The sequence below is a fragment of the Aquarana catesbeiana genome, linkage group LG01 (genome assembly GCF_042186555.1).
Source record: "Aquarana catesbeiana isolate 2022-GZ linkage group LG01, ASM4218655v1, whole genome shotgun sequence".
NCBI lineage: Eukaryota > Metazoa > Chordata > Amphibia > Anura > Ranidae > Aquarana > Aquarana catesbeiana.
The window spans coordinates 715,430,411-715,457,866 of record NC_133324.1 but is presented as its reverse complement, the minus strand read 5'-3'; positions in this window follow the sequence as shown (position 1 = coordinate 715,457,866).

The window sequence follows — 27,456 nt, the reverse complement described above, 5'->3', positions numbered from 1 at the left end:
GGTATAAAGTCAGCTAAGGTAACCAGGATATTAGAGGCTTTCTTAGATATTGTGAGACAACTTTAAGGAAATGTGAAATATGAAATTTCCCCATCAGCCAGCCATAAATAATTTTGCATATTGGAGTGGAAAGTGAAGCAGTTGTGCGTTAGAATGATTTAAATGAGTTGTGTAACATCCCCAGCAGGAAACTAGCAGTATTTATGACCAATGGTTTTAACAGTTTTTCTACAAGGCCTTTGATTTGTTCAGTAAGTGTGTTCACTTCTGTTATGATGGGTCTGCCTGGATTTCCTGGCCTGGATCTTGGGCAGCATGTACAAGTTCCCAATTTCTGGATTATTCAGAATTGTACTGATGAGTTCTGAATGTAGGTGGATTGTTAATGATTTAATGAGACCACTTAATTGTTGAGTAAAAGCCTTGGATGAATCATAATTAAGTTTTTTTATAGTAGATAGCAATTGTCACTTGCTTCTGGCCCTCTTGTATATCCACTTCAGCCCCGGAAGGATTTACCCCCTTCCTGACCAGAGCACTTTTTACAATTTGGCACTGCGTCGCTTTAACTGCTAATTGCGCGGTCATGCAATGCTGTACCCAAACGAAATTTGCATCCTTTTCTTCCCACAAATAGAGCTTTCTTTTGATGGTATTTGATCACCTCTGCCGTTTTTATTTTTTGCGCTATACACGGAAAAAGACCGAAAATTTTGAAAAAAATTGATATTTTCTACTTTTTGTTCTAAAAAAAATCCAATAAACTCAATTTTAGTCATACATTTAGGCCAAAATGTATTCGGCCACATGTCTTTGGTAAAAAAAATGTCAATAAGTGTATATTTATTGGTTTGCGCAAAAGTTATAGCGCCTACAAACTAGGGTACATTTTCTGGAATTTACACAGCCTTTAATTTATGACTGCCTATGTCGTTTCTTGAGGTGCTAAAATGGCAGGGCAGTACAAAACCCCCACAAATGACCCCATTTTGGAAAGTAGACACCCCAAGGAAATTGCTGAGAGGCATGTTGAACCCATTGAATATTAATTTTTTTTGTCCCAAGTGATTGAATAATGACAAAAAAAAAAAAAAAAATTACAAAAAGTTGTCACTAAATGATATATTGCTCACACAGGCCATGGGCATATGTGGAATTGCACCCCAAAATACATTTAGCTGCTTCTCCTGAGTATGGGGATACCACATGTGTGGGACTTTTTGGGAGCCTAGCCGCGTACGGGGCCCCGAAAACCAATAACTGCCTTCAGGATTTCTAAGGGCGTATATTTTTTATTTTACTCCTCACTACCTATCACAGTTTTGAATGCCATAAAATGCCTAGATGGCATAAACCCCCCCCCAAATGACCCCATTTTGGAAAGTAGACACCCCAAGCTATTTGCTTTGAGGCATGTTGAGTCCATGGAATGTTTTATATTTTGACACAAGTTGCGGGAAAGTGACAAATTTTTTTTTTTTTTTTTTGCACAAAGTTGTCACTAAATGATATATTGCTCACACAGGCCATGGGCATATGTGGAATTGCACCCCAAAATACATGTAGCTTCTTCTCCTGAGTATGGGGATACCGCATGTGTGGGACTTTTTAGGAGCCTAGCCGCATACGGGGCCCCGAAAACCAATCACCGCCTTCAGGATTTCTAAGGGCGTGAATTTTTGATTTCACTCTTCACTGCCTATCACAGTTTCGGAGGCCATGGAATGCCCAGGTGGCACAACCCCCCCCCCAAATGACCCCATTTTGGAAAGTAGACACCCCAAGCTATTTGCTGAGAGGCATGGTGAGTATTTTGCAGCTCTCATCTGTTTTTGAAAATAAAGAAAGACAAGAAAAAAATTTTTTTTTTTCTTTTTTCAATTTTCAAAACTTTGTGACAAAAAGTGAGGTCTGCAAAATACTCAATATATACCTCTCAGAAAATAGCTTGGGATGTCTACTTTCCAAAATGGGGTCATTTGGGGGGGGGGTTTTGCCACCTGGGCATTCCATGGCCTCCGAAACTGTGATAGGCAGTGAAGAGTGAAATCAAAAATTTACGCCCTTAGAAAGCCTGAAGGCGGTGCTTGGTTTTCTGGGTCCCGTGCGCGGCTAGGCTCCCAAAAAGTCCCACACATGTGGTATCCCCATACTCAGGAGAAGCAACAGAATGTATTTTGGGGTGTAATTTTACATATTCCCATGGCATGTTTGAGCAATATATCATTTAGTGACAACTTTGTGCAAAAAAAAAAAAAAAATTGTCTCTTTCCCGCAACTTGTGTCACAATATAAAATATTCCATGGACTCGACATGCCTCTCAGCAAATAGCTTGGGGTGTCTACTTTCCAAAATGGGGTCATTTGGGGGGGTTTTGAACTGTCCTGGCATTTTATGCACAACATTTAGAAGCTTATGTCACACATCACCCACTCTTCTAACCACTTGAATACAAAGCCCTTTCTGACACTTTTTGATTACATGAAAAAATTATTTTTTTTTGCAAGAAAATTACTTTGAACCCCCACACATTATATATTTTTTTAAAGCAAATGCCCTACAGATTAAAATGGTGGGTGTTTCATTTTTTTTTTTCACACAGTATTTGCGCAGCGATTTTTCAAACGCATTTTTTTGGGAAAAAACACACTTTTTTAAATTTGAATGCACTAAAACACTATATTGCCCAAATGTTTGATGAAATAAAAAAGATGATCTTAGGCCGAGTACATGGATACCAAACATGACATGCTTTAAAATTGCGCACAAACGTGCAGTGGCGACAAACTAAATACATTTTTAAAAGCCTTTAAAAGCCTTTACAGGTTACCACTTTAGATTTACAGAGGAGATCTACTGCTAAAATTACTGCCCTCGATCTGACCTTCGCGGTGATACCTCACATGCATGGTGCAATTGCTGTTTACATTTGACGCCAGACCGACGCTTGCGTTTGCCTTAGCGTGAGAGCAGGGGGGACAGGGGTGCTTTTTTTTTTTTTTTTTTTTTCTTTATTTTTCATAGCAATAGGTGGTGACAGGTACTCTTTTTTGAAAAAGTTGGGGTCTATTAGACCCTAGATTTCTCCTCTGCCCTCAAAGCATCTGACCACACCAAGATCGGTGTGATAAAATGCTTTCCCAAGTTCCCAATGGCGCTGTTTACATCCGGCGAAATCTAAGTCATGAAATGCTCGTAGCTTCCGGTTTCTTAGGCCATAGAGATGTTTGGAGCCACTCTGGTCTCTGATCAGCTCTATGGTCAGCTGGCTGAATCACCGGCTGCATTCTCAGGTTCCCTGTTGAGACAGGAGAGCCAGAGAAAAACACGGAAGACGGTGGGGGGGCATTCCCTCCCACTGCTTGTAAAAGCAGTCTAGAGGCTAATTAGCCGCTAGGATTGCTTTTACATGAAAGCCGACCGCTGGCTGAAAAGAATGATACCAAGATGATACCTAAACCTGCAGGCATCATGCTGGTATAACCACTCAAAGTCGTGAATGGCGTACCTGAAGACAAAAAAATGGTTAACAATAAAGCACAGTAAACGGTAAAGTATAAAAAATTGCAGACCTGAAAAACAAACGTGATAAAACATAATAACAATAAAACATTGCAGAATAGAATACAGTAAAAAAGAGCAGAACAATAGAGAGAATAGAGAGAGAGAACAATAAAACGACAACTATTTTTTTTTTATTTTATATTTTTGTATGTGTTTTTTTTTTTTGTTTTTTTTTTTTACACTTTTTTTGTAACTAACTTTTATAACTGTAACCGGTTCCAGGTTCGGGTCTCTCAAAATGTGATGGCATCTTGGGAGACCCTGTGAAAGTGTGCCTAGTCTGTGCAATGCTGTACCCTACGCTAATACTCAACTAGTGAATGGTAGCATTCAAAACATTCACCAATGCAAAGACCAGGATTGTCAGGACAGGAGGGACAATAATAGCGGGTGTCACGCCTATATCCGAGCTTGCTGCGGACACAACATCTTTTTTGGGGGGGTTCGTTGGGTAGGGGTACTCGGGAGGACATAAAGAAAATGCCTCTCATGCAGCCGACTGCATTTGGTTGGGGATGTGAATGGGGGAAGTACGGGCGCTGGAGAAGTGGTCGGTTCCCAATTAGGATTGGCGAATGCAGCAGGAAGGGCATTATGGGCACGACGGGCCTGTGTTTGTCTTTTTGGTGGCAGCGGGACACTACTTGTGCTTGCCACCTCACCAGCTTGAACTGCATTTATGGGACTCGCCACGTCACCAAGTGTTACTGCAGTGCTGGTTTGACTACGACCGGGGTGTACTAGGCCGCTGGTGCTTACCAGTTCATCAAAACGCTACCAAAAAAACTGTTAGCGATCGCAGGGATCAGGCCTGACTCTGCGAACGCTGCAGTTATGCGTTTAGTGTTCTGTAAGTGACAGTGATCGATCGATACTGCACTTGGGTGGGCTGGGCCGGGCTGGGCGGAGGGGCAAAACGCAGGTGCTAGCAGGTATCTGGGCTGATCCCACTAACACTGCGTTTTTGGGAACCCTAAACTGCTGGGGACGCTAGTATAGATCTGATCAGATCAGGTATTGATCTGATCAGATACTATACCACTAAGGGAGGTGTACGGTGCGTGCGTGGGTGTTAGCGCGACTGGCGCTAACCTGACGTTGCCTGGGGCTGGTGCTTGCCAGTTCACCAAAACGCTACCAAAAAAACTGTTAGCGATCGCAGGGATCAGGCCTGACTCCGCAAATGCTGCAGTTATGCGTTTAGCGTTTTGTAAGTGACAGTGATCGATCGATACTGCACTTGGGTGGGCTGGGCTGGGCCGGGCGGAGAGGCAAAACGCAGGTGCTAGCGGGTATCTGGGCTGATCCCGCTAACACTGTGTTTTTGGGAACCCTAAACTGCTGGGGACGCTAGTATAGATCTGATCGGATCAGATATTGATGCGTTCAGATACTATACCACTAAGGGAGGTGTATGCTGCGTGCGTGGGTGTTAGCGGTACTGGCGCTAATCTGACGCTGCCTGGGGCGACGCATATCACCGCCGGGCGATCAGGGGGCTAAACCTTTATTCGGTAATAAACGGCGGGTGCCCTGACACTATGAAAAATAAACCAACTAAGCAGCGTCACCCGTAACGGTTATACAGTGATCAGTGGTGAAAGGGTTAACTAGGGGGCAATCAAGGGGTTAAAACATTTATTAGATAGTATATGGGGGTCCCTGTCGCTATAAAATGCTGACGGCGAACCTAAATATTTACGTTCCTAACTAGCGTCACCAGCGACACTAATACAGCGATCAGAAAAATGATCGCTTAGCGACACTGGTGACAGGGGGTGATCAAGGGGTTAAAACTTTATTAGGGGGGGTTAGGGGGGTACCGTAGACCTAAAGGGGGGTAACACTCACTGTCCTACCACAGTAACTGTCACTAACTGACACCATGCAGTAATCATAAAAAAAAAAAAAAATACTGCTTGGTGTCAGTGTGACAGGGAGGGGGGAGGGGTGATTGGGGGGGGATCGGGGGGCGATCGGGGGGGGATCGGGGGTGTTTTGTGTGCCTGGCATGTTCTACTGTGTGTGTGTGTGTGTGTGTTGGTGCACTTACATGTCTTCTCTCCTCGGCGCTAGAACGGAAACTGCCGAGCCGAGGAGAGATGACATCACATCCTCTGCCTGTGTGTACTATACACAGGCAGGGGATGTTCCTCATTGGCTGGGAGCGATCGCGAGGGGGGGGCCACGATCGGATGGTCTCCCCCTCGTCTCTCATCGCTCATAGCCAAATGCCGACCGCCGCTGGCACCGGGGGGGGTCCGATAGGACCCCCCGCCCGCGGGAAGGCAATCACGTATGGGTACGTGATTTTGCCTGCCCGTGCCATTCTGCTCATGTATATATGCGTGAGGCGGTCGGCAAGTGGATATACAGTATTTGTTTGTAATCATCATGGTTTCTCCCCCTTTATCTGCAGATTTTTATGGCAATAGCCTGATTATTGTGTAAATTGTGCATAACCTGTCATTCCAGTGGTGAAAGATTGTATGAAATTTGTATTTTCTGGGTGGATATCAGCAATGTAACTTGTAGCCTGAAGCTTTTGATATAGGTGTCTATTTTGGGATTACGTCATTGTAGAGGTGTGAAGTTACTTTCTTTTTCTTTTTGTCACCTTCTATTCTCGTAGGATTTCTTTAATTTCTGTGAAAATATTTGAGTCTTAGGGGTTGATTTACTAAAACTAGAGAGCAGTGTTAATTTTGACATAAAATTTCGATTCAGATTTAGTTATAGTCTTTTGACTAAAATGTCATTGTAATTTTAGTCCCATTTTAGTCATCTTCAATTGTTTTAGTTTTAGCCGTATTTAGTCAACTGAAATCTGCAATACATTTTAGTTGATTAAAATCATTTTATTTGACTAAAATCGAACGGGTTTAGATAAATTGTAATGCATTATTTAAGCATAAGATTTCCAAACTCATTATATACTACAGTGCTCTGGGATGGTTTTCTGAGAGGCCTGTAATGCTGCACAGTGCTCTGGATGGTGGTCTGAGGGGAGGCCTGTAATGCACAGTGCTCTGGATTCCGGTGGTCAGAGGAGGCCTGTAATGTACACAGTGGTCTGAGGTGAGGCCTGTAATGTCCACACTCACAGTGGTCTGGTCTGGACACAGTATTGAGTCGGGACTCTCGTTGGGAGGCCTGTAATGCACAGTGCTGCTCTGGATGGTCATCCAAGGAGACCTATAATGCACATTGCTGCTCTGGACAGTCGTCTGAGGAGGCCTGTAACTGCTGAACTTGCTTTGGACTCGCTTGCTTGCTGGGAACAGAAGCACTCATGGGCTCTTCACTGGCGGAGCTCCAGGGAAACTGGAAGTTCACATAGGTAAACATCCTTCCCTCACATTTTCTTGTTTTTTTTTTTATGATGAAAACGGAGTTGATTTTCGTCTTAGTTTTCCTTAGTGGATGAAAATGTGGTATACTTTTCATTTAGTTTTCGTCACTGTGAAAAGGCCGCTGACGAAAATTTTTACAAAAATGTTTTTGTCAACAAAACTAACACTGCTGGAGAGTGCAAAATCTGGTGCAGCCAAATAAAAAAAAATATCATTGACAGTACTCAATTTTTCTCATTGCAAGTGCACTAAAATGGCTACAATCACATCAAGTATGTGCTATGATGACATCAAGTATGGTTACAATCAACTATGTACTGTAATTGCAACATTTCTGTATGCCTGAAAAAAACAAACATATTTAATATTTGCAATACAGTACCAATCCCCAATGTTCTGTCTCTTTTTTTTTTTTAATTGTTTATTTTAACAATTTTAACAATTGTAAAACATCATATCGTAAGGTACAAAGATCATGACATTTTAACATCGAAAAATACAAAAGCAATAGACAAAACAAATTAATAGAACTTGGCAGGGATACCATTATAGGCGAATGTCGGTGGCTTCCATCATTGGATCATTTAAACAAATAGTGTTTATACAGTATCCAAATTTAGGTCAAAAATAAAAATGGAATGTGTCAACTACATAATCGGGTATAAAGGATGGTCAGAGGATATTGCTAATGGGTTTTAAAAAGGCGTGTGAATATTAGGTTCAAAAGAAAATACTGAGTCATCCCAATTTTATCAAATAGGGGAAGATTACCTTCAATCTTTGTAGTCATATGCTCCATCCTGCGTACATCTACGACTATGGAAAGGACATGGTGTAAAGTAGGAGGAGAGGTAGAGAGCCAAAGCCTAGGGATGGCTCTTTTCGCTGCCAATAGTATGAATGACCCAAGTTTCTGTAATGATTTAGGAATGTCCGGGAAAGGGGGACCCAGAAGAAAATGTATGGGATTCAATGGAATGGTTGTAGAGAGAAGTGTTTGTAATAATTTTTGAACCTTGATCCAAAATGGGCCTAAGATGTGGCATTCCCAGAAGATATGAAGGTGAGTACCAACGGACTGACCACATCTCCAGCATAGGTTAGAGAGAGTAGGATTCTGGGCATGTAGCAAATCAGGAGTTCTGTACCAAAAAAATAGTATCTTAATGGCGGTTTCCTTTTGTGCTACACATCTTGATACTTTTGAAGATGATTCCCAAATTTTCCCCCAATCCAACAGTGAAATTGGACAGTTTAACATTCTAGCCCATTTTGCCATGTAGTTATGTGTGGAATCAGTTAGAGGGGGCACTGCATGGAGCATTTTATATATAGATTAAATTAGTTTTGTTTCATATGGGCCACTTGCACATAGTATTTCAAAGTCTGTAGGTATTTCTAAGGACAGTGAAGGTGAGTTGGCATGGAAAAAATGTTTAATTTGCATATAAGAGTATTCCATAGAGGCAGGGAGATCATGTTTTTTTTTTAAATCTGAAAATGATAGGAATTTACGTGTAACCGGGTGTACTAGATGTCGCAGCTGAAATATACCGATTGAGTCCATGGGAGTGTTCGCATATAAGACAGTCCATCTGGAATGTCTGGATTAAAAAGGACATTCTGGAGTGGGAAGCATGGTGAGGAAAGAGAGAACCTATCTGCACATCTCTTCCAAATGGATAGGGTAAAAAGCATCGGGGACAAACAAAGAGACCTCAATTGGGGCATGAATTTGTTTGAGAATGGCCATAACATGTAACAGGGATGCACTGGAGCCGTGATCCCCATTTCAATTTCAGCCCACCTACTTGGGGCTTTCCTTGAGGTCCAGGTGGTCAATACCCTGAGGTGGGAAGCATAGTAGTACTTAATGAGATCAGGAGCAGCCAGCCCACCTTTAGTTTTGGGGGAAAAGACTGCTGATTGAGCAATTCTATGGGAGGAATTGTTCCAAATAAAATTGAGGCACTTTCTCTGGAGATTTTTCAGCTGCTAGATTGGGACTGGGATTGGTAATGTTTCAAATAAGTACAACAGTCTAGGCAATATCGACATTTTGAGGACGTTGATTCTGCCAAGGAAAGAGATTGGGATGGGGGTCCAGAGGTGTAGAAGTCTAGAGATTTCTGCAACCATTGGAGGGAAGTTGGCTTGATAGAGCAAGTTATATGAGGGGGTAAGATGAATTCCTAAATATTTCAATGAGTTCTGACACCACCTGTATTTAAATCTGCTTTTTAAAGAGCTAAGCATGTCTGGGGATATATTGATAGGGAGGGCTTCTGTTTTGGTCTGGTTAATCTTAAAACCTGATAAAATTCCAAAAGTGAATAGAATGTCATGTAGAAAGGGTAGGGAGGTGTCAGGATGGGTGATGGTTAGTAAGATGTCGTCTGCAAATAGGGACAGTTTGTAATCCTGTTGGCGCAATGGAACTCCCCTAATATTAGGGTGGGATCTGATGGCTGCTTCTAATGGTTCGAGACTCAATATGAACAATAGGGATGATAAAGGACACCCTTGTCTGGTGCCGTTACTAAGGATAAACCGTTGTGATGTGTAGGAAGACATCTGGACTTGAGATGTGGGGTGAGAATAAAGGGTTTGTAAAGCTTGTATAAAGGGACCTGAGAATCCAAACTTGGCCAGGACTGCAAACATAAATGGCCAGCTTAAACGATCAAATGCTTTTTGTGCATCTAAGCCTAAAACTATGGTGGGATGTTTGGTTTTGGTTATTAAGTCAATCAAATCTATGGTTCTTCTCGTGTTGTCTCCAGCATGTCTTGTGGGGATGAATCCCACCTGGTCTCTATGAATCAGGGCTGGTAATAGAGGGGATGGTCTATTGGCTAATATTTTGGTAAAAATTTTATAATCTGAATTTAATAAAGCAATGGGGCGATAATTATCTGGTAACACGGGGTCTTTACCCGGTTTAGGGATAACTGTTATGTTAGCATGCAGGAACTGAGAATGTGGGATAGTACCTTTAAGAATAGAGGAATAAAGGGATTGTAGATAGAGAGTTAAAGTCTGTGAAAATGTCTTATAATAGGTGTAAGGAAGGCCGTCAGGGCCTGGAAATTTGTGAGCTGGCAAATTTTTAATCACTTCTCCTATTTCCTCTATGGTGATCGGGGAGTTGAGAGAGGAGATATGTTCAGCGGAAAGTTTGGGTAGTGTTAGAGAAGATATGAATTCATCAAATTGAGATTGAGAGAATTGAGGGTGTGAATCAGGGCTTAAGCAGTTATACAATCGACTATAAAAATCTCCAAATACTTTTGACAAAGCTTTAGGACAGTATGTGGGACTACCATCAGGCTATATCATATGGTCAGGGATTGATAGAAAGGGCCGTGGCTTTAACTTGTTAACTAGCATTTTGTGTGGTTTGTTTGCAAAATCATAGAATGATGGCCCATAGCATAGATTTAGAAATTTTGTTCAAGTCAAACGATTTGATTTGGTCTCGGATTGAGGTAACAGTTCTCAATTTTTCTACTGTGGGGGATACCAACATGCACCCTTCCGCGTTCTGCAATTGAGTAAGTAGGTAGTTTTTAAGTTTTGCAGAATCTCTCTTCAGGCGAGAACCTGCAGATATACATTCCCCTCTAAAAAAGGCCTTGTGGGCCTCTCACAAGGTGGAAATCTCCTAAACCAAGCCATCGTTAATTTGGAAGAATTCAGTTAGCTTCTGTTGTAGTTGGGTTTGGGATATTGGGTTTTTAAGCAGAGATTCATTAAGGCGCCATTGGCATGTTTTAGTGAATGGCGATGTCAGCAGAATATCGAGTTCAATGGGTGCATGATCCGACCAGGTAATAGGATTTATCTCTGAAGAGACTACATAAAGAAGTAAAGAGCCTGTAACCAGAAAATGGTCTAATCTAGAATATGACTTGTGAGAGTGGGAATAGAATGTATAACTCTTTTGGGTTGGATGTTTTACTCTCCAAGTGTCAAAAAGATTGTGGGATCTAGTTAGTTAACGAAAAGAGGCAGATCATTTCTGGGAGGCAGATTGTGGGGTGACTTGGAATAAGGTTCTTCTATCCCTGGTCGGGAACATGCACACATTGAAGTCGCCTCCTAAAATCAAAATAGGCTGAGAGAAGGGTTGTAACTTTTCAAAAACTGTTGTAAGAAAAACGATTTGTCCCACATTTGGGGCATATATGTAAGCTAAAGAAAAATTAGTATTTAGGTGACTACAATTCAGGAGTATGAACCGGCCATGAGGGTCAAAGTAGGAGTAGAGTATCCGAATTGGGCATGATCGTTTAATGAGAATTGCCACTCCTGCTTTTCCAGAAGGATCGGAGGCCATATAAGCTCCAGGAAAATATCTGGAGGCGAATTTAAAGGTGCCCCAGATTTAAAATGAGTCTCCTGAATCATGATCACCTCTGCTCTGGAGGACCTAAATTCCTTCAATGCTTGACATCGTTTCCCGATGGAGTTCAAACCCTTAACATTACATGAGTAGATCGTAAGAGCCATATCCAGTCAGAAGAAACAGTGCTAACATTATACATATTGTAAACAGGTAAATGAGCATCCCTAGGGTATAGCACACAAAGGTATACAGATATCAGAGTTGACACAGTATTGTAAGCATAGCATCGAGAACCATATAAAGGTCAAAAAGGAAAAAAAAGGACCTGCAAATTGAAACAGCAAAAAATAACAGAAAAAAATGGAAAAAATGAGTAAAAAAACACAACAAAACAAAAAATGAAAAATTTTTTTTTGAAAAGCCTGAAAATAAAAAAATTCAGGCTACCCAGGCAAAAGCCATGGACGGCAGTGAGGGGCATGGTTGCCTACAGGTATTGGCGGGGAGGTCCCCGTCTCTGATTAGAAAACAGACAAAACTGGCTTGCGATAAGCTGTAAAAAAAAAGGAACATAAAAAAGGGGAAGAAACGACTTCCAAAATATTATCCAAAATAAGTGGAACCAACATTGAGGGGTATCTCTCTCTCTCCCTCTCTCTAATTTATATTAATATTAATATATATTAATATTTTATTTATATATATATAAATAAAGTGACCTATCTCCAGAGAGGTCACAGAAGTAACCATGACACATTATCTGGTCATGGGGTGAAAATGATAAAGGTTAATGGAGAGTAGGTCTCTTCAGGTCGGAAATCTGTGGGAGTTGGTTCTTTGCGGTCTGGGATTTTCGTTGGACTGGGGTCTAGATCTTGGTTGGGGTGGTGAGTGGTTTAGGACCCGGAGCTTGGGGTTGAAGTCAAAGGTGGAAGACCCAGGTTGCGGATGAAAGCTTCACTTTCGTAGAGATCTCTCAATGAGTATTGGACGCCATCTTTAGAAGCGGATAAGCGAAAGGGGAACCCCCAGCGGTAAGGGACCTGATAATTCTGTAGATGTGTAGTGACAGGTCGGAAGCTGCGCCTTTTGGCCAAAGTAATCGGGGATAGGTCACTGAATATCTGAATCTTATTTTGCTTAAAGTCAATACATGATGAGGGGCGGAGCTTGCCGCGGAGGAAGATGGACGCTCAGTAGAAGAGCTCCACAGCGCTCGGGAAAACACAGGCACACATCGCCTGGCTAAACAAGCTAATCACACTCAATACCACCAGTGGACCTGCAGCACAAAACAAAAATAAAATGCATTTGCGCTAGAAAAATAAAAATAAATAATACAATATTAATGAATAAATAAATATATAAAGTGTATGAATGTCAAAAGGATGTACCTAAAACAATATTATAATCTGTGAAACATTATTTTGTGATACAGTAAATAAAGTGCAACATGCATAAAATACTGAAAATTCAAGTGCCAACTCAGGTTAGAAAGAGTATCCACTCCTTCAACAAAGTGATATGTAAAAATCATAAATGTTCATGAAAAATATATACAAAGTGCACAAATCCAGTGTCCATCAAAAGTGCTTTCCATCATGCTCATCAAAACAGTGCAGAACATCTAACATGCTTCAGTGCTCTCCGGTGATCCCCAAAAGCCTATGCGCTCACCTCAGAGCGTGTGACACAGTACCCAAACTATGTCAAAACACGCTTGGGAGCCACTCCTGGGCTCTAACGATATGCAGGTGTTGATTCCCAACTTGCTCAATTAGTAGCGTTCCAAATCATAAATAAAAGAAAAAAGCTCCATAGTATAATATTGTAAAGGCTTTTATTAAAACGTAAACACTCCCTTCCTAGGGGTACTCACATGGTGTGGGTGCGTGAGTGCACCATCCTATTCAGGGCTTTGTATATGAGAACCAAATCGCTGGTATGGCGTGCGGTGTGGTGTATCTGTCTCGCCTATCTCTCCTTGCTGACAGCTCTTGGTCATCACTAGTTAGTTTTTCTTTGGTTCCATAAAAGGGTTAGTCTTCTCCGGGGCAAGGGTGCCAGGTAAGTCAGCCAGAGGGGGTCATCAGCCTGTGTCTCCTTAGGTTAAAGAACTCACACTGGCTGCACAGCTTGTGAGACACTCCACAAGAGCTGTCAGCAAGGAGAGATAGGCGAGACAGATACACCACACCGCACGCCATACCAGCGATTTGGTTCTCTGCACTGTTTTGATGAGCATGATGGAAAGCACTTTTGATGGACACTGGATTTGTGCACCTAGTATATATTTTTCATGAACGTTTATGGTTTTTACATATCACTTTGTTGAAGGAGTGGATACTCTTTCTAACCTGAGTTGGCACTTGAATTTTCAGTATTTTATGCATGTTGCACTTTATTTACTGTATCACAAAATAATGTTTCACAGATTATAATATTGTTTTAGGTACATCCTTTTGACATTCATACACTTTATATATTTATTTATTCATTAATATTGTATTATTTATTTTTATTTTTCTAGCGCAAACGCATTTTATTTTAGTTTGATTGCTATTTGCACGAGTATGAAACATGATTAGCGTTTGAAGCTTGTTATCACTATGCACTTATTTTAGAGGTATTAACCCATTGGTGGCTCGCAAGATGCTTTTGATAGGACCTGCAGCACAGCTCAGGGACCCGATCAATCATGCCTCGGCGCCATAAAGACAACCGGAGGCCGCAAAAACTGACGGAATACTACCCGCTCGGGCCGCAGGCGCGAGGTATGTCCAGTACTCCCCTATATGATCCAGGCAAGGGTAATCCTCACAAAAGAAATGCCCCACAGAGAAGCCCACTATCTCCTATACATACCCCTACCTCGGGTAGCCCAGAGAAGGCAAGTTTGAAGCTGGATGCCTCGGATTCCAGCCACGATCTAACACCGGGCCTAGATTCAGGGGAAGATACCAGAGATCTCCCTGACCCAATTGATCTATTCCCCACTACCAACCAATTAGTGCTGGACACCACATTAAAGGACATGTTAGTCTCTCTTAGGAGCTCACTGCATGCAGATATGCTGTCCTGTGTTCATAAGTTTGGTGTGGATCTAAAGGAAACTGTGTCCAGAGTAGATCACATAGAACACAAAATGGGGGAATTTGCGACCACCATCAACGATCTTGTGGATGCAAACGATAACAACACTGATGAGCTAGATGCCCTTAAAGCTAAATTGGCAGATATTGAGGACCGCTCTAGGAGAAATAACTTTAAAATAAGGGGGATCCCCGAGTCGGTCCTGCAATCCGACCTATGCACCTACACAGCTGTCAGGAAATGTTCCATCCGCTGGTAATATCTGTTATTTAGCATGCAGTACTGAGGTCCACCAGCAGGTGTCTCCTGGCAGTTTGGAACTGTCAGGAGAGCTTTTCCCTGTTAATGTTATGTCATCTTTGGGCCGCAGTACTGGCGTCCACCAGCGGATGGATCCTGGCAGTATGGAGCAGGTATTCCCCTCTGCAGACAGGTGTCACCTGACGTTAATTAGCAGAGCTGCAGTATAAATACCCGGCAATTGAACACTTATGTTGCCCTGGTATTTTTCTTGAGCCCTGATCTGCATCCTGTTACCCTGATCCTGAACCTGAAGCCTGATTCCTGGAACCTGGAACCTGTTGATCCTGTTTCCTGTCCATTACCTGAACCCTGAACCCTGAACCCTGGACTCTGGACTCTGAGCCTTGTACCTGACCCATCCCTCCTGTATCCATCCATCCTCTCTTGTCCTGTTTATCTCCCTTCCCAGCTACTGATTCCGTGTTTATGACCCCGGCCTGGCTTGACTACGATTCTGGTACTCACTCTTGCTACATATGCTGGTTGGTTTTATATCACTGATTGTTTGGTTGTTCGCTTGTATTTGTGGTGTGTTCACATATGCATTTTCCTTAAATAAACTTACTTTCACCTATTTATGTCTGGTTCATTTTGTCGCAGTCACACAGTTCTGGTCACATCTGGTTTATGACAGAATACCAGGGCCATCCCTGACCAGAAGTGGCTGCACTGGGGAACCATTTTGATTCAGTTGGTTGCAAACATGAATGCCAATGAGGTGATTTATTTTTCTCTGCTGGCATCTGAAAGTGGTGATTATTGCCGCCAGGCTTTGAAAGGATGGTCTAGTGACCAGTTGTTTGCCACTATACGTTTGGCTCACTCACTGCTCGATCAGGGTTATATATTGTTTGGGGAGGTGCAGCCTTTGATCAAGATCTGTACTGAGCTGGCCCTGCCCTGTATTCCAGAGGGCCGTGATGATTTCACTCCTCCTTTTGATTTGAATCAGGTTGTATCCCTAGTGTGGCTTTTTGAAGATGATCCAGCCAATTTTTGTGAGCACTACTCAGCCTGTTCCCCACAGGTGATTGTGGAGTGCATTGTGTCTGCTCAGTCTTTTGTTAGACAGGGAGATTTAAAAGTACAGTTTGTACAACCTATACTTTCAGCATGGTCTGACATGGTGCAAGCAGCTCCAGCCAAACAAACCACCTCTGCCACCGAACACGAGCCTACCCAAATGTATGTTTCCCCATCAGCCGTGTCAACCGCAGTTGTAGCTCAGTATACGCTGCTGCCAACCAAATACTCATATCCAGTCTCTGCTCCCTGTACCTATCCTGCATTCAACCCACCTGTCTCTTCTCAGCTGCCCACAAACCCACAGGAACTTCCTCCAGCTACTGTTACCTCTTCTCTGCCATATCCCTATCCTCCTTTCCAGTCTGCTGCACCCCTCACCTACAGAGCTTCAGTGGCTAAGCCAAAGAAAAAACGAAAGTTTTTTCCAACCAAGACAATCCTGCCAGTAACCCAACCTGCCTCTGCACCAGCTAATCCAACCCAGTCTGACATCCCAGTGTCTGCCTTCCAGCCTGATGTCTCTGTGCCTGCTTTCCAGCCTGATGTCTCTGTGCCCGCCTTCCAGCCTGATGTCTCGGTGCCTGCCTTCCAGCCTGACGTCTCGGTGCCCGCCTTCCAGCCTGACGTCTCGGTGCCTGCCTTCCAGCCTGACGTCTCGGTGCCTGCCTTCCAGCCTGACGTCTCGTGCCTGCCTTCCAGCCTGACGTCTCGGTGCCTGCCTTCCAGCCTGACGTCTCGGTGCCTGCTTTCCAGCCTGATGTCTCGGTGCCTGCTTACCAGCCTGATGTCTCGGTGCCTGCCTTCCAGCCTAATGTCTCGGTGCTTGCCTTCCAGCCTGATGTCTCGGTGCCTGCCTTCTAGCCTGATGTCTCGGTGCCTGCCTTCCAGCCTGATGTCTCGGTGCCTGCCTCCCAGCCTGATGTCTCGGTGCCTGTCTTCCAGCCTGATGTCTCGGTGCCTGCCTTCCAGCCTGATGTCTCGGTGCCTGCCTCCCAGCCTGATGTCTCGGTGCCTGCCTCCCAGCCTGATGTCTCGGTGCCTGCCTCCCAGCCTGATGTCTCAGTGCCTGCCTCCCAGCCTGATGTCTCAGTGCCTGCCTCCCAGCCTGATGTCTCGGTGCCAGTGTTCCAGCCGGAAGTGCCAGTGCCTGCTTTCCAGCTTGATGAGCCTGCTCTCCAGCCTGATGAACCGGCTTCCCAGCTTGATGAGCCCGCTGCCCAGCCTTATGAGCCTGCTGCTGAGCTTGAAGTGCCCATGTCTGCTGCCCAGCTTGAAGTGCCCATGCCTGCTGCCCAGCTTGAAGTGCCCATGCCTGCTGCCCAGCCTGATGTGCCACCGTCTGCTGCCCAGCCTGATGTGCCCATGCCTGCTGCCCAGCTTGAAGTGCCCATGCCTGCTGCCCAGCTTGAAGTGCCCATGCCCGCTGCCCAGCTTGAGGTGCCCATGCCCGCTGCCCAGCTTGAAGTGCCCATGCCCGCTGCCCAGCTTGAAATGCCCATGCCCGCTGCCCAGCTTGAAGTGCCCATGCCCGCTGCCCAGCTTGAAGTGCCCATGCCCGCTGCCCAGCTTGATGTGCCACCGTCTGCTGCCCAGCCTGATGTGCCCATGCCTGCTGCCCAGCTTGAAGTGCCCATGCCTGCTGCCCAGCTTGAAGTGCCCATGCCTGCTGCCCAGCCTGATGTGCCACCGACTGCTGCCCAGCCTGATGTGCCACCGTCTGCTGTCCAGCCTGATGTGCCACCGTCTGCTGCCCAGCCTGATGTGCCACTGTCTGCTGCCCAGCCTGATGTGCCACCGTCTGCTGCCCAGCCTGAGGTGCTCCTGTCTGCTGCCCAGCCTGAGGTGCCAGTGTCTGCTACCCAGCCTGTTGTATCAATGCCTGTGCCCGCTGTCCAGTTTGAGGTCCCAGTGCCTGCTGCTCAGCCTGACATCCCAGTGTCCATGTTCCAGTCTGATGCTCCAGTGACTACTGCCCAGTCTGATGCACCCGTTGTTCAGCCTGTTGTGCCACCACCTGTTGTTCTGCCTGATGTGCCAGCGCCTGTGTCTGCTGCCCAGTCTGAAGGTCCAGTACCTGCTGCCTGGTCTCATGTCTCGATACCCGCTGTCCAGTCGATGAGCCTGCTGCCCAGCTCGAGGACCCAGAGCCTGCTGCCCAGCTCGAGGACCCAGAGCCCGATGTCTGCCCTGGTGTGCCCGCTGTCTGCCCTGAGGTGCCTGATGCCCAGCCTGAAGTGCTTGTGGCCCAGCCTGACGTACCCCCATCTGTTATTCTGCTTGATGCCATAGACTATGGACAATTACAACCAGTTGGAGCGTCCGGAGGCCGCTCCTTTGAGGGGGGGTACTGTCAGGAAATGTTCCATCTGCTGGTAATATCTGTTATTTGGCATGCAGTATTGAGGTCCACCAGCAGGTGTCTCCTGGCAGTTTGGAACTGTCAGGAGAGCTTTTCCCTGTTAATGTTATGTCATCTTTGGGCCGCAGTACTGGCGTCCACCAGCGGATGGATCCTGGCAGTATGGAGCAGGTATTCCCCTCTGCAGACAGGTGTCACCTGACGTTAATTAGCAGAGCTGCAGTATAAATACCGGCAATTGAACACTTATGTTGCCCTGGTATTGTCCTTGAGCCCTGATCTGCATCCTGTTACCTTGATCCTGAACCTGAAGCCTGATTCCTGGAACCTGGAACCTGTTGATACTGTTTCCTGTCCATTACCTGAACCCTGAACCCTGGACTCTGGACTCTGAGCCTTGTACCTGACCCGTCCCTCCTGTATCCATCCATCCTCTCTTGTCCTGTTTATCTCCCTTCCCAGCTACTGATTCTGTGTTTATGACCCCGGCCTGGCTTGACTACGATTCTGGTATTCCCTCTTGCTACATATGCTGGTTGGTTTTATATCACTGATTGTTTGGTTGTTCACTTGTATTTGTGGTGTGTTCACATATGCATTTTCCTTAAATAAACTTACTTTCACCTATTTATGTCTGGTTCACTCTGTCGCAGTCACACAGTTCTGGTCACATCTGGTTTATGACAACAGCTCAACTTTTTCAGGCTATATTGCCTGATCTAACAGATCTAGACATTACCGTGGACAGAATCCACTGCCTACCCAAGCCATCTCATCTGCCGGACAACATACCCAGAGATGTTATACTCCGACTACACTTTTACCAATCTAAAGAACGCCTGATGGCGGCTTCCTGCAGTAAAGATCTTTTTCCACCACAGTATAAGGACCTACAATTTTTCGCTGATCTATCACAATTTACTCTACAAAAATGTAGGAACCTAAATACAATCTCCAAAGCACTGAGAAACCACAAGATCTCATACAAATAGGGGTTTCCTACTAAACTGATCATCACTAAAGATGGGAAGGAACATGTTGTTGACACTCTTGTCAAAAGGATGCAATTACTCCAAAGATGGCATATCATTACGGAGGAACCAACAAAGGCCCACGCCTCACACAGCCCTGACCATGTAGCAGGAGACTGGAGCTTGGTCACTTCCAAAAATGCTCGCAAACATACCTGAGCTGACTGAAGCCAGTGCAGATTACACTCTACTATATCCTGAGCAGAGGAAAAAGCTAAGCTGAACTGTTTCTGTGTTTATTCCCCAAATGCAATTTAAGTCACTACAAGTCACACTCAGGTCACACTGACCTATACGGGGTTCTGGCTAGAACCCTTCTATGTTTTTCTTTTACGCTGTTTTTTTTTCTTTTTCTAATTACCAAACACCTATCTACCTGCTTAAGCCTGCCATCAGAAATGCTACGGACGCAAAGGACCAATCCTACTTCGGCTATGGAACAGCATCATCGATCTTGGGACCACATGTAAGTGCTACCAACACATTCTACTTAACACTCTACAATCTGGTCTTGTACCATGACCATTACCTTCTTAACAATTAATGCCAGGGGTCTTAACCATCCTGCAAAATGCAGATCCATGTGGAGAGAAGCCATTCAACATAATGCTGATGTAATTTGCGTACAGGAGACACACTTCAAAAAACAGGCCCAACCTAATTGCTCTCACTCCAAATTCCCATATACTTTCTCTGCAAGTTCAGACGCAAAAAAGAAAGGGGTATTTATGGCAATAAAAGACACTGTAGCCTTTTGTCTTCACACGGAAGTTCAAGACACGCAAGGTAGATACCACATTCTGATTTGCGATATCAATAACACTACTTATACATTGGTGAATGTCTACGCTCCAAACACCCATCAGACTCGCTTTCTTCACAAACTTATGAAAAAGATCTCATGGCTGCAGAGAGGTCACTTGCTCCTATGTGGAGATTTTAATCTATCTCCCGACCCCAAAATGGATTCTAGTTCGCAAACTACCAAGAAAACCCAGACCCTACAACCATTATTGAGAAGCTATGACATATACAACGCATGGAGGTGCCTTAACGCTACAGAGAAAGACTTTTCTTTCTTTTCAACTAGTCACAAAATTTATACACAACTTGATCTTTTTTTGATAGATAAAGGGTTACTAACCAAAATTAAATCCTCTGCAATTAATGATATCACTTGGACGGATCATGCTTCGGTATCGCTGCTGGTGGATGACACTTCTAAAAACAACCCCACTTATATCTGGAGATCCAACCCGCCGCTGTTCCAGGATGATCCTTCCAAAAAGATATTGCAAAAGGATTTGATTGAATTTTTTGAACATAATGTGAATTCAGTTACTGATCCATTTGTGACATGGAACGCACATAAAGCGTTTATGAGGGGTCTCCTCATTAAACTAGGAGCAAGGGCTAAGAGAATGAGGGGGCAGCATATATCGGATGTCTCTAGACAAATTCAAACATTGGAAACCCAGAACAAAGCAAATTTTTCTCCTGACTTATCAGACCGATTAACCAAACTAAGACTCGATCTCCGACTTATACTACTGGAGGACTTTGAAAAATCCTCTAGGAGGTTGAAAATTACATATTATGCAAACGGTAATAAAGCAGGGAAATTATTAGCAGATAGATTACGAGGGCATAGACATAAAACTAAGCTTCCCTACATTATACATCCACAAACCCAAACTAAATTACACCACCCCCAGGCTATAGCAGATGCCTTTAGTACCTATTATAGTTCTCTTTATAACCTGAAAAGGGACCCAAACATGATTCAACCACTATCCCACACAATTTCTGAATTCCTTAGCACACTAAAACTTCCTCAGATCACAGATACTCAAAACACAGCATTAAATTCTCCATTCACGACACAAGAAATATCACAAGTGATTGACTCACTCCCAAATAATAAATCTCCTGGACCAGACGGTTTCACGGGTGAATATTTCCAGACATTTAGAGACATCCTAACTCCTAGACTCACAGAGATATATAATCAAGCTGCCTCCCTCCTCCTCTTTTCCACCTGAAATGTTGAGAGCAATGATTGTGGCATTACGGAAGCCGAGGAAGGACCCTAATACCCCTCAAAATTTTCATCCAACATCGTTACTTAATAACGACCTAAAAATCTACACTAAATTGATAGCTAACAGGTTGGTAGATCTCCTCCCATCATTGATTCACCCAGATCAATCTGGTTTTACTACAGGCCGCCAAACTGCAGACGCGACCAGACACCTAATTGACCTCATACACATAGCCAACAAAAGAGGAACGCCTTCTCTGCTCCTTGCTTTGTATGCAGAGAAGGCGTTTGATAGGATTCACTGGACGTATCTAGAACAAGTACTAATCAAATTTGGTTTTCAGGGCCAGATATATCAAGCTATTATGGCTCTTTATACCAAGCCATCAGCACAAGTTTATGTATCAGGTACACTATCTACCCCATTCAACATAACAAATGGTATCCGCCAAGGTTGCCCTTTATCTCCTCTAATTTTTAATTTGCTGGTAGAACCCTTAGCAACCTATATTCGCCAGCATCCCAAAATTAAAGGGATCACAATTGGAGGTAGAATGTATACCATTAGCCTGTTCACAGATGACGTCATCCTGATAGTTACCGATGTGAAGTCCTCCCTGGCCTCGGTTCACCAAACCCTGCAATTATTTAATGCGATCTCATATTACAAAGTTAACGAAAACAAATCGTATCTATTGGGATTGGGCCTATCTGACGCTATGAAACAACATATCAGTGATAATTTTCCTTATATGTGGAAGGAAAATGGCATATCATATTTAGGTATTACTCTTACATCTAAAATCTCCAATCTAGTTAAAGAAAACTATACTCCATTCCTGAAATCTCTGAGACCCAAACTGGATAAACTAAAGCGATTTGAACTGTCTTGGACAGGGAGGTTAGCTGCATTCAAAATGCAGATCCTACCACAATTCTTATATCTCTTCAGAACTCTACCCATACCAGTTCCAAAACCCTTCTTCCAACAAGCACAGTCTGAGATAGATAGATATCTATGGGTTGGAAAAAAAGCACGATGTGCCTTCAATAAACTTACTAAACTCAAACAAGTGGGGGGGATAGGTCATACAATAATCAAAGATTACCATGTGGCTACCGTCTTGGCACAGGTGAAGGATTGGTTCACCTCCTATAATAATACCCTCTGGACAGAACTAGAGTAGTCTCAAATCAAAGGAGGAAATTTGTACAATTACCTAATTACTAGCCCACACCATTTACCTAAATCATTTTCATATACCCCTACCATTCTAGCTTCTGTCGAAGCATTGCAATATCTTCTTAAACATGTAACGCAGGAAGGACCTCAAGTTCCTTTAAAATTCCAGATCAGTGCTCTAGAATTTATTATACCAGACATATCACTAGTTAACTGGGGTCCCAGAGGAGAACTACTACTAGAAGACCTTTTAATTGGGCCTACAATAAAAACATTTAGAGCACTACAGATTGAATATGATATCCCAGAATCTGATTACCACAAATACATTCAACTATCCCACTTATTAGATAAAAAAACTAGCGGCCTTATTACTTGCCTACCCTGGCGAATTGTCGCCTTTCTTACAAATAACCGTATGAAAATTAAAGGAACGGCATTGTTTTATAAATTCCTACAAGATAAACATTCTTTCAGTAAAACCACTAATATAATAGCATGGGAGAGGGAATTATACAGAAGACCAATGGAAAAAAGCCCTTAATGTCACATATACCTCCACGAGAGGTGCCAACCTGTGGGAACTGCATCACAAAATACTTCTGAGGTAGTATCTTACCCCTTATCGTATCTCAAAATTTGCACCAGGAGCCTCGCTAGAATGTTGGAGGAAGTGTGGGAAAACAGGCACACTTTTACATGTGCTGTGGTCATGTCCACGTATTCATAGATTTTGGATGCTTATATTCCAGATAATAAAACAAGTCACAGGTGTAGAGGTTGCGTGTTCCCCGGGTATGGCACTCTTTTCACTAGAAATTGATTCTATCCCAGCGCATTTCAGATCACTAGTGTCCCACATACTTATTGCAGCTAGACTCACTATAGTACGTCACTGGAAAGATACTGTCCCACCTCCAATAACAGAAACCCTACAACTAATAAATACGCACAGGATGTATGAAACACAATTCGCCTGGAGTCTAGGTAATCAGGGAAACATTTCTAAAATATGGAATCCCTGGCTAGCATGGTACCCACAAAACATGGGTCTCAGAATTTTTGGGAAAAGCTAAATAAAAATACTATAGTTTGATACACATTACCAATCTTTACATAATGACTGCTCAATGGACATACTATGTTATTATTATTTTATTTCAGTTAATATTCCTTTATATCTTCTTTTATTTCTGTCAAGTATAACTCTAATATCAACATGTTGTCATGAGGGAATAAATTGTAAACGCTTAAGGCCTAACATTAATATAATACGAACCATATGAACATGTTCATATACTACCAATATATGTGGCCAAAGAGGAAAAAACAGACAATGTAGATTTCTGGTGGGGTGCGACTTCCTTCCTTCCTGGACACAGCTGGCTCCCATGTGGGGTGTCTAGGGAGGGGGGGGGACCTCCTGTACAAACATATAGAAATGTGACTACTGATGTTGATGCAATTATAAATGTAAGAGTAGGATAACTCATATCTCATGTGTACCCTGCTTGACAAAACTTACTGACTGCATTGTACTTGACTATTCTTGTTATTCTTGTTATTCTTGTAACTCTTATATAAAACTTTAATAAAAACATATTGCAATTAAAGTCAATACGTGACAGGGAATGGAGCCTGGCACGGAGAGGCTTCGGAGGAGACAGAGCCCACAGACACAGCACGGGACATCGCAGGATCCTGGGGACAAGGTAAGTAGCGCCGCACCAGGATCCTGCAATGTAATCCCGAGTGTGGCTCGGGGTTACCGCTAATGGGACTGAAATTTAACCCCGAGCCACACTCTGGCAAAACCGTCAGGTAGGCTACAGTTCTCAACACAGGCATTGAACTTTATTTGAAAGACAATCTTGGCAGGCTGACAGCTCTCTTATGTAAATACACAACAGGTGTTTATAGGCTGTTAGAAATGTAATGAAACTTAAAGCTGAACTCCAGAAAAAAACAAACATCCTCCCTTGCAAAGAGGCTGTGTCCACACTGCCATAATGAAATGCTTGTTTAGGTCTAAGGCACCAGAAACAGCACTTTTTTAACCTGATTTTCTGCTCCAACAAGCTGCTAGGCTTATCCACTCAACTTCTACTCTTCTATGCAGGCAGTCACAGGTCCTCTGACATTAGCACGTACAGTACAGTAGACCCATAGCCCTGCATTGGAAGTGAGTATGCTGAGTCCAATGTAGGAACATTGGGAGTAGAGGTGAGTGCCAGCTACTGGGGGAGCAGAGTTCAGGTAGGTATTTAGGCATTTAATCCTTGCAGTGTGGGGCCAGTTGCAAGAGAGAATTTTAATAGTGAGCCTTTAAAAGGTTGATTTACTAAAACTGGAGAATGCTAAATCTGGTGCAGCTCTGCAAAGAAACCAATCAACTCCCAGGTTTTTTGTCAAAGCTTAATTGAACAATCTGAAGTTAGAAGCTGATAGACTACCATGCTGAGCTGCAACAAATTTTGCACTCTCCAGTTTTAGTAAATCATCTCCTAAGAGTCTTTGTTGTGATTTATGATGGTCTTTGATAATACATACCTTCACATTGATGCCTCATGCACACTGGGCATAAAAAAAACAAAAAAAACATTGCTTTAAGGGGAGTTTGAAGTTTTATTTTTGCTTCTGCCTCTAAACTCCCTTCTACGTTAGCTTATTTGTTCATGCACACATAGGCTATTACAGGCACATTTGAAGAGGAGCGTTTAGAGGCAGAAAAAAATAAATAAAAACATCATCAGCACATTCAGGAGAGGAGCACTTAGGGAGAAAAGAAAACCACTGAACGCGCCTTCAGCCTGTAAACACATCTAAACATGCCTAAAAGCTAGGTGTGTTTTAGCAAAATTAATTAATATTCTGGCCAATGGAATAGCTGAACACTCAAACGCTTAAGCCTAAAGGCACCTAAACACATTTGCAAAGCATAGCGTTAGGCACATCTTTTAAGCCACTTCTTACCTGTCAGGAACAAAATCATTCAAAAGAGCTGGGAAAAGGCTCAGTGTGCATGTAGGCTCAGTAGAACAATTATTTTTTTTTTTAGGAAAATTGTTCAAATAATGGTTGTTTTAATTTTCATATATGTCATAAGTTTTCAATTTTGATAAACCTCATATGAACAATTGACTGAGAAAGAATAATATTTATTCAGTTGTTTTGTGAATAACCCTTAAAAAATCAAGTAAGGAATGTAACTTTTTAATGTAAACCTTGAGCTGATGTAGAACAAAAACTAATATTTCTCAATTATATTGTTTACAAGAATGTTAAAATCCTATCTGTCTTTGTTATGCAAATGCAAACATGCCATCCTAGTGATCTCCTCCATAAGAGGGTTTACCTGCTATAATCACTCTATCATTCCTAGCTATATACTGTAATGAGAGTAAAGCTGGCCATAGATATATAGAATTTTGAACCAGGGGCGAATCCAGAGCCTAGTCTCAGGGGCACTGCCATAAAATTTTGCGGGCAATGGCTGGTGTTGGCGCTTCAATCATCACAGCACCATGGTTGATGTGGTGTTAGGATGATTGAGGCACATTATTTATATTATTACATTGTAATGTAAAATGAAATCGTTCAACTCACCATAATGCAGAATCATTGGGAGCCTCAAGCGTGTCACTTGCTACCGTCGCCTGCCACCAGATGCAGCGTGTCACTTGCCAATGTCGCCTGCCACAACATGGGGATTGTCACTTGCCAATGTCGCCTGCCACAAGATGCGGATTATCACTTGCCAATGTCGCCTGCCACAAGATGCGGATGTCACTTGCCAATGTCGCCTGCCACAACATGCGGATTGTCACTTGCCAATGTCGCCTGCCACAACATGCGGATTGTCACTTGCCAATGTCGCCTGCCACAAGATGCGGATTGTCACTTGCCAATGTCGCCTGCCATAAGATGCGGATTGTCACTTGCCAATGTTGCCTGCCACAAGATGCGGATTGTCACTTGCCAATGTCGCCTGCCACAACATGTGGACTGTCACTTGCCAAGTTGTCAGTGGATGTGTCCCAGAGTGAGGGCGGGCAGTGAGAGATATTGTAACTCATTACCTCATGTAAATCAGAATATGCATGCAAAAGCATGTTGCATTGCGGCCATCTTGGTACACCCTCACTTGTCAGCAGTAAGACTAGAGTTAGAAGTCGGCAAGCAGACATCTTTATACACCCACTGGAGTCTTGCTTTTCACAGTTATTTTTAACAGTAAACTCAGCTTATTTAGTGAAATATAAGTTGAGTTTACTGTTAAAAATAACTGTGATAAGCAAGACTCTGGTGGGTGTATAAAGATGTCCGCTTGCCGACAAACACTAGGCTTACTGTGGACGAGTGCGGGAGTACCAAGATAGCCGCGACGCAACGTCCCTTCAGTCACATTATCAGAAGGGGAGCGGCTTCAACACCTGCCTGCTCGCTGCGCTGCCTCACTCAGCCTCAGTCACACGCCAGTCGCCCGCTCCGAGCCAGCAGCATGATTGCTCGCTCACCCGCCGGCTCAGGGCTCACCTGCTCGTATGTTCTCGGGGGGTGCAATTGCCCCGTTGCCCCCCCCTGGATCCGCCCCTGTTTTGAACAAAAATTATTTGAAAAGGAAGGTCCTAAGAAAGTTTGTTTTATTAATTATTAGTGGGTCAAAATGACATTCATTTTCAACAGAAGTGACAAGAAAATTTGAAGGATCATGATGGAAATTTTTTTCTCGAACAAGCACATTTCTAACAGTGTATGTGGTTTTCATTTAGTAAAATCCCTTCATTCCAAAATCAAATGTTAAAAACAAACTACATTTTTTTGAATGGCAAATAAATGCTCTGAAAAAGTTCATTCTAATTTCTTTCTTTCTATGGCCAGCTTTAGGCTTGAAAAATCATGTAAAAACAGTGAGCTGATCACACAAACCATACACAGTATGCCCTCAATTATGTCATTGTTAACAAAAGTAGAATTTTCCCTTATTTCAACTGTTTGGGTGGGTTTAGGTGACAACTATGATCCATAATCAGTTTTTCTGTAATTAATAGTTAAGGCCTGGGGCAATATTGACCTTAGTGGCCAGAACATTTTACACATTTTTGTGCTTAATAGATAATGCTGTATTTTTACAACAATTAAATAATGAAATGG